General features: G+C 40.3%; 1 long non-coding RNA gene across 1 annotated transcript in view; it reads right to left on the reverse strand.

Annotated features, from left to right (window-relative positions):
* Positions 1-7,412: 7,412 nt before the first annotated feature.
* The window catches only part of LOC119584224, a 12,497-nt gene continuing 321 nt past the window's right edge, over positions 7,413-19,588 (reverse strand). Inside the window, exons 2-3 of the long non-coding RNA XR_005229786.1 lie at positions 19,497-19,574; positions 7,413-7,505 (exon numbers count right to left, since the gene is read on the reverse strand). This is a non-coding gene — a long non-coding RNA (uncharacterized LOC119584224). The remainder of the gene's footprint in view (positions 7,506-19,496; positions 19,575-19,588) is intronic.

Below are 19,588 nucleotides of genomic sequence, written 5' to 3' on the forward strand. Positions count from 1 at the left end.
TAGACTCTTATAGGTATGTTCTCACACTATTCTTCTGACCTTAGATAGCATTACTGTGTGATCATGGTATGTGGTCAACAAGCATGAATATCATTCATTAATCAAATAGTTAATCAATTTCTCTCGTTATTAGAGATTCAAATTGTTTCAACTGCAATGAATTTAATGCGTTTGTGACTTTATCTTTATTACGAATATCATACCATTTATTTTTCTTCTCATAGCGCATTTTCTCATCTTGACCAGACTGCACTTTCTCTTTACCTTCCGGTCGGTCAGGACATTGGAGGGCCAAGAGATGACTGCTCGTTTTTCCCGTGATTTGGTTGTTGTTGACACCATGGGGATGCCGTAGCATCGTTACATTGCTCATTGGTGACACATTCTATCGGTGCTAGAATGGAGCTTGTAACGCGATTTTATATAAATCTATTACTACAATTATAGCATTAGGATCTTCCCCATATCACAATGCACGGGAATGCCCAATATAAGCTGGGTTTGCGTAAATTGCCTAATAGATCTACGTTCTGACATTATTCATTCGATCGTCAACATTCGAGTCAGTGTGACCCATAGTTACATCCATTAATTAATGTAGGACTAGGGTGTAAGCTAGAATCATTATTTATTTATTAATCACACCTTTCTCACCCTCTAGAAGTCACTTGCATGTTTTGGATAAATCCCAAGCGATTGTGATTCATGACAGATACCCATAGGGAATGTTACGGACGCTCCTCACAGATATGCAGAAGAGAGCATGTTATTTATAGATTTTCACAGCTCAGTTTGCTTCATTATAGTGCATTTTGGGTATAGAAACCACCCCGTCGATGAAGTCTGACATGCATACCTAGACATGGTTACCTCGGCAGTTCAAGAATTTCTGACCCCGAAAAGATTTGCTTGTTAGAAATTTTTTTCTTTTTTTTTTTTCATGTCACCATTCATTAATACGTACATTCTGTTGCATATTTTGAATTCATTGTGGTAGTTGAAATAATTTTGTATATATAGCATTGCTAATTTATCTCAGTATTTTTATATTGAAGGTTAATATTCGTGTTTGTGATTTATTCTCTGTGTGCGCTCACTCACACACACACACACACTTCGTCACTCACTCATCTATGAGAACATAAGACACTGAAATCTTTTCATCAATAGGGTTTGTTGCTGTCGTAGTTGCAGGTGTAAAGATCTATGATGCATCTCTTTTGCCCACAATTTTGTGAGTCGTGACGATTGACTCGTACATGATGTACAATTTCTTATTTTACATACATTTCTTCTCTGCGTGACGACAATTGGTTCAATTAAATCCTTCTGGATTGCCATTGTAATTTCCCTTATCTACTCTCATATCTATCAGAGACAGTTGGTAGTTCAAGCCAGGTCCATCTGGATCGCTACTGATGCCTCCCTCTCCTATTTTCTTCTTTGTTTGTGAAAGTAAAACACAAAAACGAAAAAAAGACGAAAATAAAGTGAAAATGGACATTAAAAACTGCAAATTTATATAAATAACCGGCTATTGGCAAATAACACCCCCTCTTCTCTGCTGCCTCTCTTTTTCTCTTACTATTTTGTCCCTTCGTGTATAATCTGGTTTACCGACACGGCACCGTAGGAGGAGCCTGCTGCAAAAATGGTCTTAGGATGCTGTAGGAAGGACGTCACCGGAATATCGTCAAAAGCCTGCGAACCAGGATGTTCGTCAGAGCAGGTAATAAGCCGCACTTTGATGTAGTGGAAGGATGCCGCCTGCCGAAGATGCCGCCTGCCGGGATGCCGCCTGCCGGGATGCCGCCTGCCGAAGGACCAGGAACTCGCCAGCGCAGGTACCATTCGCCACAGGAGGATGTGGAAGGGCACCGCCTGCCTGGACGCCAGAAGCTCGTCAGCGCAGGTATCAGCCGCCCTGAGATGCCAAAGAAGACACTGCCTGCCCCATTGTAAATAATCGTATCAAATAAATATTACGCATTATGCATGATGATATTTGCAATTCTTTTTTGTTTTTGTTTACTGCGGGATGTGTTTAAGCTTCAAAACAGCAAGTGTTGTTGTGTAACCGCCGTCCTTCCATCCGTTCGTTAATTCTCATGTTTTCTTGTGGTTTGCGAAGAATCGACCTAGCTTTGAGAATTACATCAGTGGCTTTGACTTCTTCATATCTTGCGGCGCTCGGACAAAAGACGGCATCCAGGCAATAGTGGGGAAAGAAGTAATGGAGGAATTGAGTGAGTGAGAGAGAGAGACGGAGAGGGAGAGAGGGGGTGGACGGAGGGAGGGAGAGAGAGAGGGGGGGAGAGGGAGAGGAAGAAAGGGGGGAAGCGGGAGGGAGGAAGAGAGAGAGAGAGGAGGAGGGGAGGGAAAGGGAGATAGATAGATAGAGAGAGGGGGGGATAGAGACAGCGAAAGGTGAAGGGAGATAACAGGATAATGATTAGACCCCTGTATTAAGAACACACCCAACATCTAACCTACGAGACAGCCGTGGGCATGCGCTCAAATTCAATGAAAAGTCAGTCTTGTCAAAGAAGTGTACATTGGGCTTTAAAGGTTTTCAGATCGTTGATGAAAGGTATTCCCTGTACCAGAGAAGAACACGGGAATTCAACTAGTTTCCCCAATCGCTATTTTCAAAAGCTTTTAACCGCACGATAAGATAATAATCAGATGATCAGGTAGAAAATCGATTCGCTATAAAAGCCTACATCCGTTAGGAAAGTAGCGTGCTAGTAAATGAGAAAACTTCCCCTGAGGTGGCGCGAAAAACGGGTAAAAAAATCACGTGGAAATGAAGACGTGGCATGGCGGAGACTCGTTCCATACAAGGAGGCAGACAAACACAAATTTTTTATATATATACATTTTAATACATGCAACACACACACACACACACACAGGGTACACCACATTTATATACTTAGGGCGATGCCTTGAAGCGTGGTTAAGGAATGGCTCATAATGACTTGGTGCCGGAAGTTTACATCCAAAGGGAGGAAAAAAAGGTAAAGAAAGGTATTGAGAAAGAAAGAAAGATTGCCAGTATGAGGAGAATATATATATAGCACAAAGGATTCAGGAAGGGGAAAATATTTCCTCGTCTCTGGCAGTTTTTGTCTTCGAAAGTCCACGATCAGAAAAAAAAAACACTGCGTGAGGCAAAAAGGGAAAAAAAATCTTGCAGCGAGTAAACAAAATTCAAATTTCGCGCTCTAAACAACCAAATCACACACGCACAAATGGAGGCAAGGCTTAACACGCGTAAAAAGATAAATGTAAAGGGCCCCACTCAAGCAGGCAGGTAATCGCCAGGAGAGACAAAGCGTCTACTTTATTAGCATTTTTTGAAACACCCTAAAACGGTGTCCTCGGATAATTACAGACCAAAAACGATCATGAATAAAAACGCGAAAAATACCTGTTTAAAAATTATGAGAAATGATCATCTGGGGCCCAGTTCGACGAGAAACACAAAGGTTGTACTAGTGTGGTGGTCGAACACCGCGACTCATCGCAGGCGCATGGCTCGGGAGAAGGGAAGTGTGGCAGTAAAGAACGGCTGCCATATGTTATATATGCCTATTTATGTTCAAAAATGAAAGGACTAAAAGATATGAGAGGGGAATAATAGTAAACGCAAGAGAATGGACGTATAAATATGATATTTCCTTTGATAAGGGGTAATCGATGTGGATGTAATGCGGCATTTTTTTTTTCAAACGTAATAACAGCGTATAATATCAAGGCTATTTCTGCTAACTATTACTCTTGGGAAAGTGAATGTTTTTTCTCAAACTATATATTGAATCGGTATAAAATATGTATAGGTATTATATATAAAATATATATATATATATATATATATGCATAGATATATATGTATAGGTATTTTATATGCATAGGTATATATATGTATACGGGATATATATGTATAGGTCTAGGTATATACATGTATAGGTCTAGGGATATACATGTATAGGTATAGGTATATGCATGTATAGGCATAGGTATATATACGTGTGTACATGTATAGGTATATGTAACGTGTGTATGTGTATAGGTATATATACATGTGTACATGTATATGTATATATACATGTTGTACATGTATATATATATGTGTGTACAAGTATATTAAAGTAATGTATGTATACAAGTGGACGTGTATGTATACAAGGGGACGTGTATGTATACAAGTGGACGTTTTATGTTTACAAGTGGACGTGTATGTATACACGTGGACGTGTATTATACACGTGGGCGTTATGCATACACGTGGACGTGTATGCATACAAGTGGACGTGTATGCATACACGTGGACGTGTATGCATACACGTGGACATGTATGCATACACGTGGGCATGTATTCATACACGTGGACATGTATGCATACACATGGACATGTATTGCATACACGTGGGCATGTATGCATACAAGTGGGACTTGTATACATACACGTGGACATGTATGCATACAAGTGGGCATGTATGCATACAAGTGGACATGTATGCATACAAGTGGACATGTACGTATACAAGTGACATGTACGTATACAGTGGACATGTATGTATACAAGTGGACATGTACGTATACAAACGGACATGTACGTATACAAGTGGACATGTATGTAACAATTTGGGCATGTACGTATGCAAGTGGGGCATGTAAAAATATAGAAGTGTACAAAGTATATATACAAGTGTACATGTAATATATGCAAGTGGACATGTACGTAACAAGTGTAAACGTATATATAAAGTGTAATGTATATATACAAGTGGACATGTATGTATACAAGTAGAAATGTAGTATTCAAGTGTACATGTATGTATACAAGTAGAAATGTATTATACATGTGTACGTGTATATATTTCAAGTGTACCCGTATATATACAAGTGTACTTGTATATATACAAGTGGACATGTATTTTTATATAATATATATAATATATATATATATATAGATATTTGTACATGTATATAAAATTATATTGTGTACATGTATATTGTGTACATGTATATTATGTACATGTATATTATGTACATGTATATACATATATATATATTGTGTACATGTATATGTGTACCTCACGTCGCTCCAAAACATTTCTCAGCTTTTAATTCCCACGCCACGGTGGACCTCCAACGCTTGTGCCAGAGATGACCAAGTTTTACTTAGTTCGTGCCCAGTGCTCCCCCAGCGCAGATAACCACAAACACCAACAACCTCAAACCCCGCGCCCCCCTCCCAATTTACCCTAAGACATCGTCTCTTGGTTCCCTTCACGGTGTAAACTCAATAAAGAGTCAAGCAGTTATAACCACTATCACTGCCAACTAGTCAACCATTGTTCAGAGGGACTCAGCCTTTCAGTCTTTGGCTAATGGATTACCAAATTATGCTTATTACACGCAATAAATTTATTTCTGCTCTTTTGAACTTCCAAATTATACCTCTCTCTAATATTGTGAAGCTAGCTAGCCTATGAAGGCGATATATTTAAGTTCACCCTGACGGTTTTTTTCCCAGCCTAGGCGTGCGGCCTAGATTAGTGATTACTGCCTATCTTGTCTTATTTTTCTTCCCGTGTTTATACCCCCCTAAACTGAAGTTCTATGTAGTGTTAGATAATACAACTTGCTATTAATAGACGAGCAAATAAACAAACCGTTAAATAAAAACTGCAAGCCACTTTAAAATGGCTGGCTTCATTAATTGGTCATGATTGTTTGACCCAGTCTAATTTGAGATCAGTATCCGTACATTATAAAATATGGTAAGATTACGAGAGGAAACAGAACCATCAATTAATTCGTGGGCCTTCGCTAGAGGGTTTTCAAATGAGCCGGGCCCGGGCCCCAGTGGCTCGTGAGGCGTTTACGAGTAATCACTTATTCCAGGGATTGTGCATACGTATCGGTATGATCGACCAGATATGTGGCGAGATAGAATTTTTAGTAAACTGGTTATAAGCTTTACATGTGCATTATATAGTAATAAGGCACGCAAGTTATATTTGATTAAATGAAATTTGAATAATGCAGACCTAAGAAATGTATTGAATTTGCCGACAAATTTGGACTGTTTCATCGCCAGTTACTATTCCACTACGTTGCCACTTCTAATATTAGAAATTATTTACAAGGACGAAATTGGTATGCAAGTCTAAATCATTTGTCCGCCAAGATTAAAATGTCAAGCAAGATGATCCGTAAAAAGAGGGCCCATAAATAATTATCGACCATGAAGCGATAGAGGGTGCGTAAGGCTAAAAACATGCAAGCGCACAGCGTGAATTCCAACAAGCACGTGTGACGGAGACGGTGGGGGTGTTACTGTTGCAATGTCATGTCCAACATCCTTGATAAGATGGAAACCATATACCGAAGACCTATCGATGTGGCCGAGGCACGTCCCACCTCAACTTGCAAGAAAATCGAGTCCATCAACAAATGGAAGGTACCATCATAGTGTCCGCAAAGCAAAACCCTAAGTATGCATTCTATATTTTTTTCCGGTATTTAAGCCGTTCTACAAAGATATGAAGTATATGGGAGAAATTAACCCTACGATTTTTTTATGGCATTGCCCGTAAACCCAGAAGTTTCTTAACCTCCAGATTAGATATCGAGATTATGGATTACCACTACCATATCCTCGCCTTCAGTTATTTTAATCCGTTTTTTGAACAAAATTTTAAACGTAACGAAAGGAAAACCTTGCTATTCTATTACAAGGATCGAATGCTTTTTTGAGTCCTTAAATGATGCAGTCGTTTGCTTTATCCTTAAATTAATAATTCGACTGTACTGTTATTTTCGCAATACTTACCAGTTTAGCTTTTTTTTCTCTCCCCCCCCCCCCCCCCACCTCTTAACACAAACGGTTATGAAGATTCAGAAACAATTGGGAAGCACAATTGCAAATTTTGCATAAGCATACGAACTTTATATAATATATATATATATATACATATATATATATATATATATATATATATATATATATATATATATATGCAACAGCGTATCAGTAACAAACCGACTTTCTTACACAAATTAAGCTTAGGAACGGTTTTCTGTGAAACTTTCAGTGCGTTGTCCCCCCCCCCCTCCCAGTATTATCATTGGAGTATTCAGCACTTGCATGTATTTAGGAAAAAGATTTTAATTTGATTTTTATTTATTTAATAAAAATAAAAGGGGGTCTATTTGACATATTAGAAAAAAATAGATCATTAACAGGAATAATTTACGGTCAAGCAATATAGACCTAGAGAAAAGGGAGAGGTTCTCACAACCTATAGCAAATTACACGACTGGTCCCAATCTTCATAGTCCCTTTTCCCTCTCCTCCTGCTCACTCCCGCCGCACGGGAGAGACTGTCATGCAGGCTAACGCCTCATGGCTGCCTATGGACAACACTTGCATGGCTTGGGGCAAGTCTTGGCACAGTCCTCCTTCGAGGGACAAGAAAACCCCGTTGTGCCTGTGAAATAGTAAAAAAAGGATTTAGATAAGCCATTTTCCGACTGGAAATAGTTCCATTCGTAAGTGGGTGAAGTGGGTAAATACTGAACGTAGTGGCTATACAATTACTCATCTTACAACTACATAAGACAATATTTTAGAATTGTAGAAATGGCATGATTTCAAGTTAAGAATCGATTTTAACTAGACAGGTGAAATTGAGTATCAGATGGAAAAGGAATTAAATTACTTTTATAAAATGAGCGGGAGGAGAAAAGGAGAGAATTACTCACACTTTTCACAGGGTTCGCAGCGACGGGTCTTGCACAAACAACCTTTCTTTTCAGCCTCCCTCGGCGCACTTTGCTTTATCTGCAATGTTGAAGGACCTCAAATTATTCAGGTGAGAGGACGCCACAAGACACTTTCTCATTTAGGAAAAAAGTGGGTAGGAGGTAAGGGGGGGAGGGGGAAAAATGCGTGTTAAGAAAGGAATGTAGAAAGAGGTGGAAGAGAGATGGAAAGAGCAAGAGAGAGTAAAAAATGGCGATTTATTTAAGGAAAAAATAGCTAGAAATAAAGGAAGAAAGGGGAGGAGGAATGTAAAACCTTATTTTAGCTCAACTTTATTGATAAGGGTTATTGGAAGGCATAGCGTTATCTTTCCGTGAGAGCTCGGATCTTGCAGAGAGCACAAACAAGCACAGATCACTCGCAAATACGCACATATGCAAACTCACGCTCTCCCGTATTTACTCACTCTCATGCCACAGAAATTAGACTCGTCAATACCTTAAAGTTAATCGAATTGGAAAACGGCTCTCAAGTTACATGCAACAAGTTGCCAAAAACAGCTAAAACTAATCCGCAAAAGGTATGCGAGAAAGTATGGGCCGTGTGATTAAGAGATCCGTCATGAAGAGAAGCGATCAAGTTTATCATACGCTGAAAAAGTGAAGAGGGACCTTCCTCATTATGATAAAAGTATAAAAAGGATAGGGGTACGCTAAACAATTCTTATCGATAGCTGTAAAGACATCGTTACAATATCAACGATGTACAAGGGGTTTTTTTCGAACACCCTAGATCTAGCACCGAGGATATATGGGTGCCCTTTCTAGCCGGAAAAGGCCGTTTTTCCCTTTCCAAAATCCTATTTAGTTTTGCCGAAGAAATTCGTGGAATTTAACAAGCTAAGACGTTAAACATCCTAAAATCTAGGTAAGAGTTCATGCTAAATAATGAGAGCATTCTTTCAACCGTATTAATAGAAAGCAATACCCCAAAATTATGGACTAGTGCATTAACATACCGGGGACGTAAAAGTGAATGCATGGTTTAATATCGGAAGGCAGCGTACACTAGACAAGAAATGATACTGATCAAGAAAGGAGAAAGAACAGTGGCATCTACACTTGCCGTACGTTCGCACAACTACCTGTTCGCGACAACACTAGGCATGATTAAGACTGAAAGTGAGAAGACCGAAAACGGATAAAAAAATTTCAGTCTATGCGAATAGTACGAAAAATGATATATTCCAACACTAAAAATCCTTACCAATGCAGCAGGGACCAGGCATCTTGAGTGAAATTCAGTGGAATTGAGCACGATCACACGAAGTTGATGTACTACTTGCTAACCTTCTCGTCAGCACACGTGTCAATGTTTATATTGACGTAGACAGCCAGCTGCGTGCCGTGTGCAGGGGCCTCACCGTTGCAGTAAGCTTTTAACGATTGAACTGTAACTAATCTTTTATACATTTATGCATGCGTAACTTAGCCAGGGATGATTTTATATCAGGTGTTTTTAAGTATTATACAGGCGATAAGACTGTGACCTAAACTGTGTTTTATATAATTTTCGTAAGAATCCTTAAAGCAGTGACAAACAGTCAATAATATAAACCGAATCTAACTATATAATCATTCATTCATTTTAAGCTTACTTCCCAATCGTATGCAAAAAAAAAAAAAAAAAATGCTTAGAGGCCATGAGTGAATAATGATTTAAAAGCCGAGAGCGAGAGCGCGGAAGCGAGCGAGAGCGAGCCGTGAGCAGAGCGAGAGTTTGAGAGCCGTGTGCAGGGCGTATTCACTTATTTTAGGCCTTATTTCCGCTGACAAAAAAACTGTCTTACGACACTAGAAACTGTCGTTAATTTCATTCGCGACAATTCCCCGGGCCGGTCGCGACAGCAACGATGCCAATGTTCCTACGCTGTTGCTAAAAGGCTCCTAAAAATCGTGCTTCATTTGACGAATGTGATTTTATTTTTGAGTTATATTAAATTATCAACCACTTTTTTATGATATTACAATAGGAAATAGCAGTATATACAAGTTCTTCGTTGTCAACATCTGAAAATTACAAATAAAACGATTTACAACTACCGAAATCATTTGAAAATGCCCAGACCCTAAGCGCCTCCCATCATACGTTTTCCTTCGTCTATCGACATCGGATTTGGACGTGACACTTCTTTAAATATTTTGAATATGTCACCTTTTCTTAACTGATATCTATTACATTTAAAAGAATACACGTGCGCTCGCACACACGTATACACACATTTATAACCGTTTGTGTATGTATATATAACCGGTTCTGTATGTGTGCGTCTATATATATATATGTATATATATATGTATATATATATATATATATATATATACATATATATATATATATATATATATGTATATATATATAACCGTTTCTCTGTGTGCGTCTATGTATATACATATTTACATATATATGTATGTATAGTCGTAAAGTGTATGTGTGCGTTTATATATATATGTACATGTAAATATATATACATATATACACAATATGTATTTTTAGTACACACACACACATATGTGTGTGTCTATATCTGTATCTATCTATATATATATGTATATGTGTATGTGTATACACACACACATATATACATTGTAATATACATACATACACACACACATACATATTTATATATTATACATATAAATACATACATACATATATATATATATATATATATATATATATATATACACACATGTATACACACACACATATATGTCTATACATTTAATTTTATATTTATATATATGCCTGTGTGTTTCTATAATATATGTATTTATGTATATGTATATGTATGCAGACACACATATATATGTGTGTGTGCGTGTGTGTGTGTGTAGACATATGTGTACGTGTTTGTGTCATTGTATACCCTGTTCAGTTAGAAGAAAAAACAGAAAAACATCCAAAGACGATTCGAAATATAGAATAAAATTTCTGAGCTGATCGGATTATATTGTGGCATTGGGGAGATTCAAGCAGACAGCATGAAATCCGTTCAGTACCACCATTTGTACTTTATCAAGATCGTCATGGAATCATTGGCGTCGAAGAGAAAGAAAAAAAGGAGAGAGAGAATGTGGGGGCTATGAAAGTGAAAAAGCCTATTTCAAATCGCATTGTGAAATTGATTGTGAAATGAATAGAAAACAAAAATCTACATACGTATAGGAAATGAATGTAACAATTTCATAAGTATCATACTTATTTAATTGGCTATATAAAGCAATACCAGTAGTTATGAAGGAGTATTAGGATAATCTCATAAAATAGTAACACAGGTCAAAGATCCCTATGAAACGCTGTTTGAAGTTACAATATGCTTTACTTCCTTTTGTGTAATGAGCTTCATGGCCTCTGAAATAGGTTACGAATCACAAAACGTTACATTACTCCATTACATTATTGTTATTTAAGCAATAAACCTGCGAATAAGTCTTTTGGCAGATGAATGTATGTAAACACCAGTTTTGCAAATATCAGAAGGCAGGAGAAACTCGGCTAATGCTGTAATATACGGAGCCAAGTGTTAATTGCATGTCTCATGTATGCTTAGGAGAGGACATGTGAACACTGATCTCGACGTATTTTTCCTATGTAAAAAAAAAAAAAAAAAAATTGTTTCCTGAAATCCGTTTTTGTTTTTAGAACATAACTAATATGTATCTATATGATTCAGCCTTCCCTAAATGCATTCCAGTTATATATATATATATATATATATATATATATATATTATATATATATATTATTTGTATACGAACCATTTTATATCATCTAATAATAAAACTCAGACAGTTGTAGCTGTTGACGACTACTTAAGTAACTTTGCCGATATAAAATCTGGTGTCTCGTTTGTGGCCTACCTGAACCCCTTATCTTCATATTTCATTCCAGCGATAAGAGACATGGCGTCTCTTCTTATTTAATGGACTTTGTCGATAATACGTTTTTGATGCAACCCTGTCAGTGATCTTCATAGAGTAGTTGTAGCTCATCGATGAAATGGCGGTCTGGAATGCGTTTATTTAGTGTCCGTTCTCTCCCCAACTACATCAGGGAGAAGCTCCACGACTGAGATGAGACGTCCATTGATGTTCTCCTCACCAGAGCCAATGCACTGATGGAAGCACCCGTTTTCCTGCGACTAGTACCGATATCAACGCAGCAACTGCCCGAGGGTCCAACACCATCTGGAGGCCTTTCACCCCATTCCTGGCTGGAGATGGCATTTCCTCCTACCACAACAGTATGGGAGAGCAGCTATAATTGTCTCAACGGATGTAGGTGGAGGCCACGAGGGCATCCCAAAAACGCAGAAGTTTGGCCGCACCCATGATCAACACAGTCAACCGCCCCCACACCAGTTTCCACATTCAAGACAAAAGAACCAGAAATCATTTTCTCGTCGATACCAGAGCCTTCCTCTCCATTTTCCCAGCTACACAGTCCGACAGACAAGCTGCCAACAACGACTGCTGAGGCTTGTCGCCGCCAATGGAACACAATCAACTACTACGTTCAGAGACATCGCCATGTGCCTCGCTGGTCGCACTTACCCATGGATTTTCCTCATCGCTGATGTGACCCAGCACTACTCGGCGCTGAATTCCTCTCACACTACAACCTGCTGATCAATATGAGAAGACGCCAACTCATCAACACAGAGACTTTCACTCTACTCCCGGTCAGTGCAATTTCTATTCAAGGTCCTCCTGACATCGACATGTGCCATCTCACCAGAGACGCCTACAGGGATATGCTCATCGATTTCCCATAGTCTTCAAGCCAGACCTCCGCCAAACCAACCTGGGAGCAGCAGCAAAACATAGAGTGTACCACCATATCAAGAGCACAGGAACCCTCAGTCAATTCTCGTTTCCGTCACCTGAGGCCAGAGATGCTCTACGCCGCCAAACTTGTTTTCACAGAAATGGAGTGCATGGGCATCTGCTCCAAGGCTGCCAGTCCATGGGCATCCCCTCTCCACATGGTCCGGAAGTCAAATAACTTGTGGTGCCCATGTGGCGATTACCAGCAACTGAACCTCACCGAGGCGGACCATTACCCCATGCAAACATCACCACTTGACAGCCAGTATAGCGACACCTGCATATTTTCGAAACTGTATCTCCTTAAAGGGTACTTCAAGGTGCCTGTTCATCCAGATGATGTACCCAAGATAGCTATCGTTACCCCATTTGGAAGCTGTTTTCCACTAGTCCACTTTTGGGCTCAGAAGCAGCAGCACCACTTTCCAGAGGATGATGGACCAGATGTTTGGATACATAGACCATTCTGCATGGTCTATGTAAATGACATCCTCATTTTCTCATGGGACCACCAGGAACACCAGCAGCACTATTCAACCAGGAGAAATATGTCTTCGGCACCAGCAGCATCAATTTCCTAAGGTATAAGATCCAGAGCCAGGGCATTTGGCCACAGGCCAATAAGGTAGATGCTATACTCCAATTCCCTAGCCTAACATTCATCAAAGGAGTCCAGCAATTCCTAGGAATGATAAACTATTATCACTGATTTATCCTGGGGCTGCCAGCATTCTCACCCCTTTCAGGAAGCCGAGGGGAAACCCAAGTGGTGAGGCAGGGCACGAAATAAACACACGATGACAGCCCTTTCCTTTATTTACACAAGTTATTTACCCGTACACTTTTCTATAGGCACAATACAGGGGGAAAACCGCATGTCACACTGCACGATACAGTTTATAACAGGGCAACACAAAATATCAGTCACAAGGCACACACGAGGTCTTCACAGAGCAGCACCCCACTCCATCTCCCCCGTGGCTTGGTCCCCCGCTCCCCCGCTCACCGCCAGCTGCGTCCTGTTTGCCCAGGTCCTTCATGTTAAACATGCCCAGGTCATCCTTTTCATGTTAACACATGCCCAGGTCATCCTTTTCATGTTAACACATGTTTCGCACAGAGACAAAGACCCACTGCAAGCCACTTTCAAATGGCTGGCTTCATTAATTGGTCAGGGTTGTTTGACCCAGTCTAATTTGAGATCAGTAGTAAGGGCTGAATGAGAGTAGGGTAGCCAATCTTTAATTTTCTGCTTTCAACGTCTGAACGGTCTGTGCGAGTGCAGTCAAATGAACAGGCTCTTTATATCCATCACATATGTATAGTAAGATTACGAAGAGGAAACAAGAACCATCAATTAATTCGTGGTCCTTCGCTAGAGGTTTACAAATGATCCGCCCGGTCCGAGTGGCTCTTGAGGCGTTTACGAGTAATCACTTATTCCAGAGATTGTGTATACCTATCGGTATGAGCGCCCAGATATGTGGCGAGATGGAAGTATATGTAAACCAGGTATAAACTTTACATGTGCATTATACAGTAATCAAGTACGCAAGTTATTTGATTAAATGAAATTCGTATGTTATAATGCTGACCTAAGAAATTTATTGAATTTGCCGACAAATTTGGATTGCGTTTTTATGGCCAGTCACTATTCCACTACGTTGCCACTCAAATATTAGAAATTTATTTACAAGGACGAAATTGGAATGCAAGTCTAAAAAAATTTGTCCGCTAAGATTAAAAGTCAAGCAAGATAATCCTGTAAAATGGGGGCCAACGTTCTCTAAAATCGCCCATGAAGCGATAGAGGGTCGCAAGGGTAAAACACACAAGCACACAGCGTGAAATTCCAGACAAGCACGTGTGACGGAGACGGTGAGGGGTTACTGTTGCAATATCATGTCCAACACCCTTGATAAGATGGAAAACATATACCGAAGACCTATCGATGAGGCACGTCTACCTCAACTTGCAAGAAAGTCGAGTCCATCCACAAATGGAAGGTACCATCATAGTGTTATGTCTGCAAAGCAAAACCCTAAATTTGCATTCTAGATTTTTCTTCCTATATTTTAAGCCGTTCTACATAAACTAGTGAAATATATGGAGAAAACAACACTACGATTACGTTATCTTGTGGCATTGTCCATAAACCGAGAAGTTTCTTAACTTCTCGGATTAGATATCGAGATCTATGGGTTACACTACCATACCATCGCTTTCAGTTATTTGATTCCGTCTTTGGAACCAATTAAGTATAGAGCAAGTGTTAAGCATCTCATGTATGCTTAGGAAGGACATGTGACACTGATCCGCGTATTTTTCCTATGTAAAAAAAAAAAAAAAAAAATTGTTCCTGAAATCCGTTTTTGTTTTTAGAACATAACTATATGTATCTATATGATTCAGCCTTCCCTAAATGCATTCCAGTTATATATATATATATATATATATATATATATATATTATATATATATATTATTTGTATACGAACCATTTTATATCATCTAATAATAAAACTCAGACAGTTGTAGCTGTTGACGACTACTTAAGTAACTTTGCCGATATAAAATCTGGTGTCTCGTTTGTGGCCTACCTGAACCCCTTATCTTCATATTTCATTCCAGCGATAAGAGACATGGCGTCTCTTCTTATTTAATGGACTTTGTCGATAATACGTTTTTGATGCAACCCTGTCAGTGATCTTCATAGGTATTGTAGCTCATCGATGAAATGGCGGTCTGGAATGCGTTTATTTAGTGTCCGTTCTCTCCCCAACTACATCAGGAGAAGCTCCACGACTCGGACGAGACGGCCATTGATGTTCTCCTCACCAGAGCCAACGCACTGATGGAAGCACCCGTTTTCCTGCGACTAGTACCGATATCAACGCAGCAACTGCCCGAGGGTCCAACACCATCTGGAGGCCTTTCACCCCATTCCTGGCTGGAGATGGCATTTCCTCCTACCACAACAGTATGGGAGAGCAGCTATAATTGTCTCAACGGATGTAGGTGGAGGCCACGAGGGCATCCCAAAAACGCAGAAGTTTGGCCGCAACCACGATCAACACAGTCAACCGCCCACACACCGGTTTCCACATTCAAGACAAAAGAACCAGAAATCATTTTCTCGTCGATACCAGAGCCTTCCTCTCCATTTTCCCAGCTACACAGTCCGACAGACAAGCTGCCAACAACGACTGCTGAGGCTTGTCGCCGCCAATGGAACACAATCAACTACTACGTTCAGAGACATCGCCATGTGCCTCGCTGGTCGCACTTACCCATGGATTTTCCTCATCGCTGATGTGACCCAGCACTACTCGGCGCTGAATTCCTCTCACACTACAACCTGCTGATCAATATGAGAAGACACCGACTCATCAACACAGAGACTTTCACTCTACTCCCGGTCAGTGCAATTTCTATTCAAGGTCCTCCTGACATCGACATGTGCCATCTCACCAGAGACGCCTACAGGGATATGCTCATCGATTTCCCATAGTCTTCAAGCCAGACCTCCGCCAAACCAACCTGGGAGCAGCAGCAAAACATAGAGTGTACCACCATATCAAGAGCACAGGAACCCTCAGTCAATTCTCGTTTCCGTCGCCTGAGGCCAGAGATGCTCCATGCCACCAAAGCTTGCTTTCACAGAAATGGAGTGCATGGGCATCTGCTCCAAGGCTGCCAGTCCATGGGCATCCCCTCTCCACATGGTCCGGAAGTCAAATAACTTGTGGTGCCCATGTGCGATTACCAGCAACTGAACCTCACCGAGGGCGACCATTACCCCATGCAAACATCACCACTTGACAGCCAGTATAGCGACACCTGCATATTTTCGAAACTGTATCTCCTTAAAGGGTACTTCAAGGTGCCTGTTCATCCAGATGATGTACCCAAGATAGCTATCGTTACCCCATTTGGAAGCTGTTTTCCACTAGTCCACTTTTGGGCTCAGAAGCAGCAGCACCACTTTCCAGAGGATGATGGACCAGATGTTTGGATACATAGACCATTCTGCATGGTCTATGTAAATGACATCCTCATTTTCTCATGGGACCACCAGGAACACCAGCAGCACTATTCAACCAGGAGAAATATGTCTTCGGCACCAGCAGCATCAATTTCCTAAGGTATAAGATCCAGAGCCAGGGCATTTGGCCACAGGCCAATAAGGTAGATGCTATACTCCAATTCCCTAGCCTAACATTCATCAAAGGAGTCCAGCAATTCCTAGGAATGATAAACTATTATCACTGATTTATCCTGGGGCTGCCAGCATTCTCACCCCTTTCAGGAAGCCGAGGGGAAACGCCAAGTGTGAGGCAGGGCACGAAATAACACACGATGACAGTCTTTCCTTTATTTACACAAGTTATTTACCCGTACACTTTTCTATAGGCACAATACAGGGGGAAACCGCATGTCACACTGCACGATACAGTTTATAACAGGGCAACACAAAATATCAGTCACAAGGCACACACGAGGTCTTCACAGAGCAGCACCCCACTCCATCTCCCCCTTGGCTTGTTCCTCCGCTCCTCCGCTCACTGCCAGCTGCGTCTGTTTGCCCAGGTCCCTTCATGTTAAACATGCCCAGGTCATCCTTTTCATGTTAACACATGCCCAGGTCATCCTTTTCATGTTAACACATGTTTCGCACAGAGACAAAGACCCACTGCAAGCCACTTTCAAATGGCTGGCTTCATTAATTGGTCAGGGTTGTTTGACCCAGTCTAATTTGAGATCAGTAGTAAGGGCCGAATGAGAGTAGGGTAGCCAATCTTTAATTTACTGCTTTCAACGTCTGAACGGTCTGTGCGAGTGCAGTCAAATGAACAGGCTCTTTATATCCATCACATATGTATAGTAAGATTACGAAGAGGAAACAAGAACCATCAATTAATTCGTGGTCCTTCGCTAGAGGTTTACAAATGATCCGCCCGGTCCGAGTGGCTCTTGAGGCGTTTACGAGTAATCACTTATTCCAGAGATTGTGTATACCTATCGGTATGAGCGCCCAGATATGTGGCGAGATGGAAGTATATGTAAACCAGGTATAAACTTTACATGTGCATTATACAGTAATCAAGTACGCAAGTTATTTGATTAAATGAAATTCGTATGTTATAATGCTGACCTAAGAAATTTATTGAATTTGCCGACAAATTTGGATTGCGTTTCATGGCCAGTCACTATTCCACTACGTTGCCACTCAAATATTAGAAATTTATTTACAAGGACGAAATTGGAATGCAAGTCTAAATAATTTGTCCGCTAAGATTAAAAGTCAAGCAAGATAATCCTGTAAAATGGGGGCCAACGTTCTCTAAAATCGCCCATGAAGCGATAGAGGGTCGCAAGGGTAAAACACACAAGCACACAGCGTGAAATTCCAGACAAGCACGTGTGACGGAGACGGTGAGTGTTACTGTTGCAATATCATGTCCAACACCCTTGATAAGATGGAAAACATATACCGAAGACCTATCGATGAGGCACGTCTACCTCAACTTGCAAGAAAGTCGAGTCCATCCACAAATGGAAGGTACCATCATAGTGTTATGTCTGCAAAGCAAAACCCTAAATTTGCATTCTAGATTTTTCTTCCTATATTTTAAGCCGTTCTACATAAACTAGTGAAATATATGGAGAAATCAACACTACGATTACGTTATCTTGTGGCATTGTCCATAAACCGAGAAGTTTCTTAACTTCTCGGATTAGATATCGAGATCTATGGATTACCACTACCATAACCATCGCTTTCAGTTATTTGATTCCGTTCTTTGGAACCAAATTTTAACGCAACGAAAGGAAACCTTGCTATTCTATTACAAGGATCGAATGCTTTCGAGTCCTTAAATGATGCAGTCGTTTGCATTTTTCTTTAAAATTAATAATTCGACTATACTGTTATTTTCGCAATACTTACCAGTTTGGGTTTATTTCTCCCCCCCCCCCCCCCCCGCATAATATACAAGCGTTCATGAAGATTCAGAAACAATTGAGAAGCACAATTACAACTTGTATAAGTGTACGAACTTGTACATATATGTGTGCAACAGCCTATACAGTAACAAGCCGACTTTCTTACACAAAATTAAGCTTAGGAACGGTTACCGTGGAAACTTTTCGGAGCGTTGTCCTTCCCCCCACCCCAGTAATATCATTGGAGTATTCAGCACTTGCATGTATTTAGGAAAAAAAAATCTAATTTGATTTTTATTTATTTAATAAAGATAAATGGGGGCTCTATTTGACATTAGAAAAAAATAGATCATTAACAGGAATAATTTACGGTCAAGCAATATAGACCTAGAGAAGGTAGAGGTTCTCACAACCTATAACAAATTACACGACTGGTCCCAATCTTCACAGTCTTCTCCCTCTCCTGTTCACTCCGCCGCACGGAGAGACCGTCATGCAGGCTAAGCGCCTCATGGCTGCCTATGGACAACACTTGCATGGCTTGGGGCAAGTCTTGGCGCAGTCCTCCTTCGAGGGACAAGAAACCCCGTTTGTGCCTGTGGAATAGTAAAACAGGATTTAGATAAGCCATTTTTCGACTGGAAATAGTTCCATTCGTAAGTGGGTGAAGTGGGTAAATACTGACGTATTGGCTATACAATTACATTATCTTACAACTACACAAGACAATATTCTAGAATTGTAGAAATGGCATGATTTCAAGTCAAGAAGCGATTATAACTAGACAGATACGAGTAATAGACAGATGAAATTGAGTATCAGATGGAAAGAAGATGAAATTACATTAAAATGAGGGGAGGAGAGAAGGCAAGAATTACTTACATTTTTCACAGGGTTCGCACCGACAGCTCTTGCACACGCAACCTTTCTTGCAGCCTCCCTCGGCGCACTCGCATTTATCTGCAATGTTGAAG

The sequence above is a fragment of the Penaeus monodon genome, chromosome 18 (assembly GCF_015228065.2).
Source record: "Penaeus monodon isolate SGIC_2016 chromosome 18, NSTDA_Pmon_1, whole genome shotgun sequence".
NCBI lineage: Eukaryota > Metazoa > Arthropoda > Malacostraca > Decapoda > Penaeidae > Penaeus > Penaeus monodon.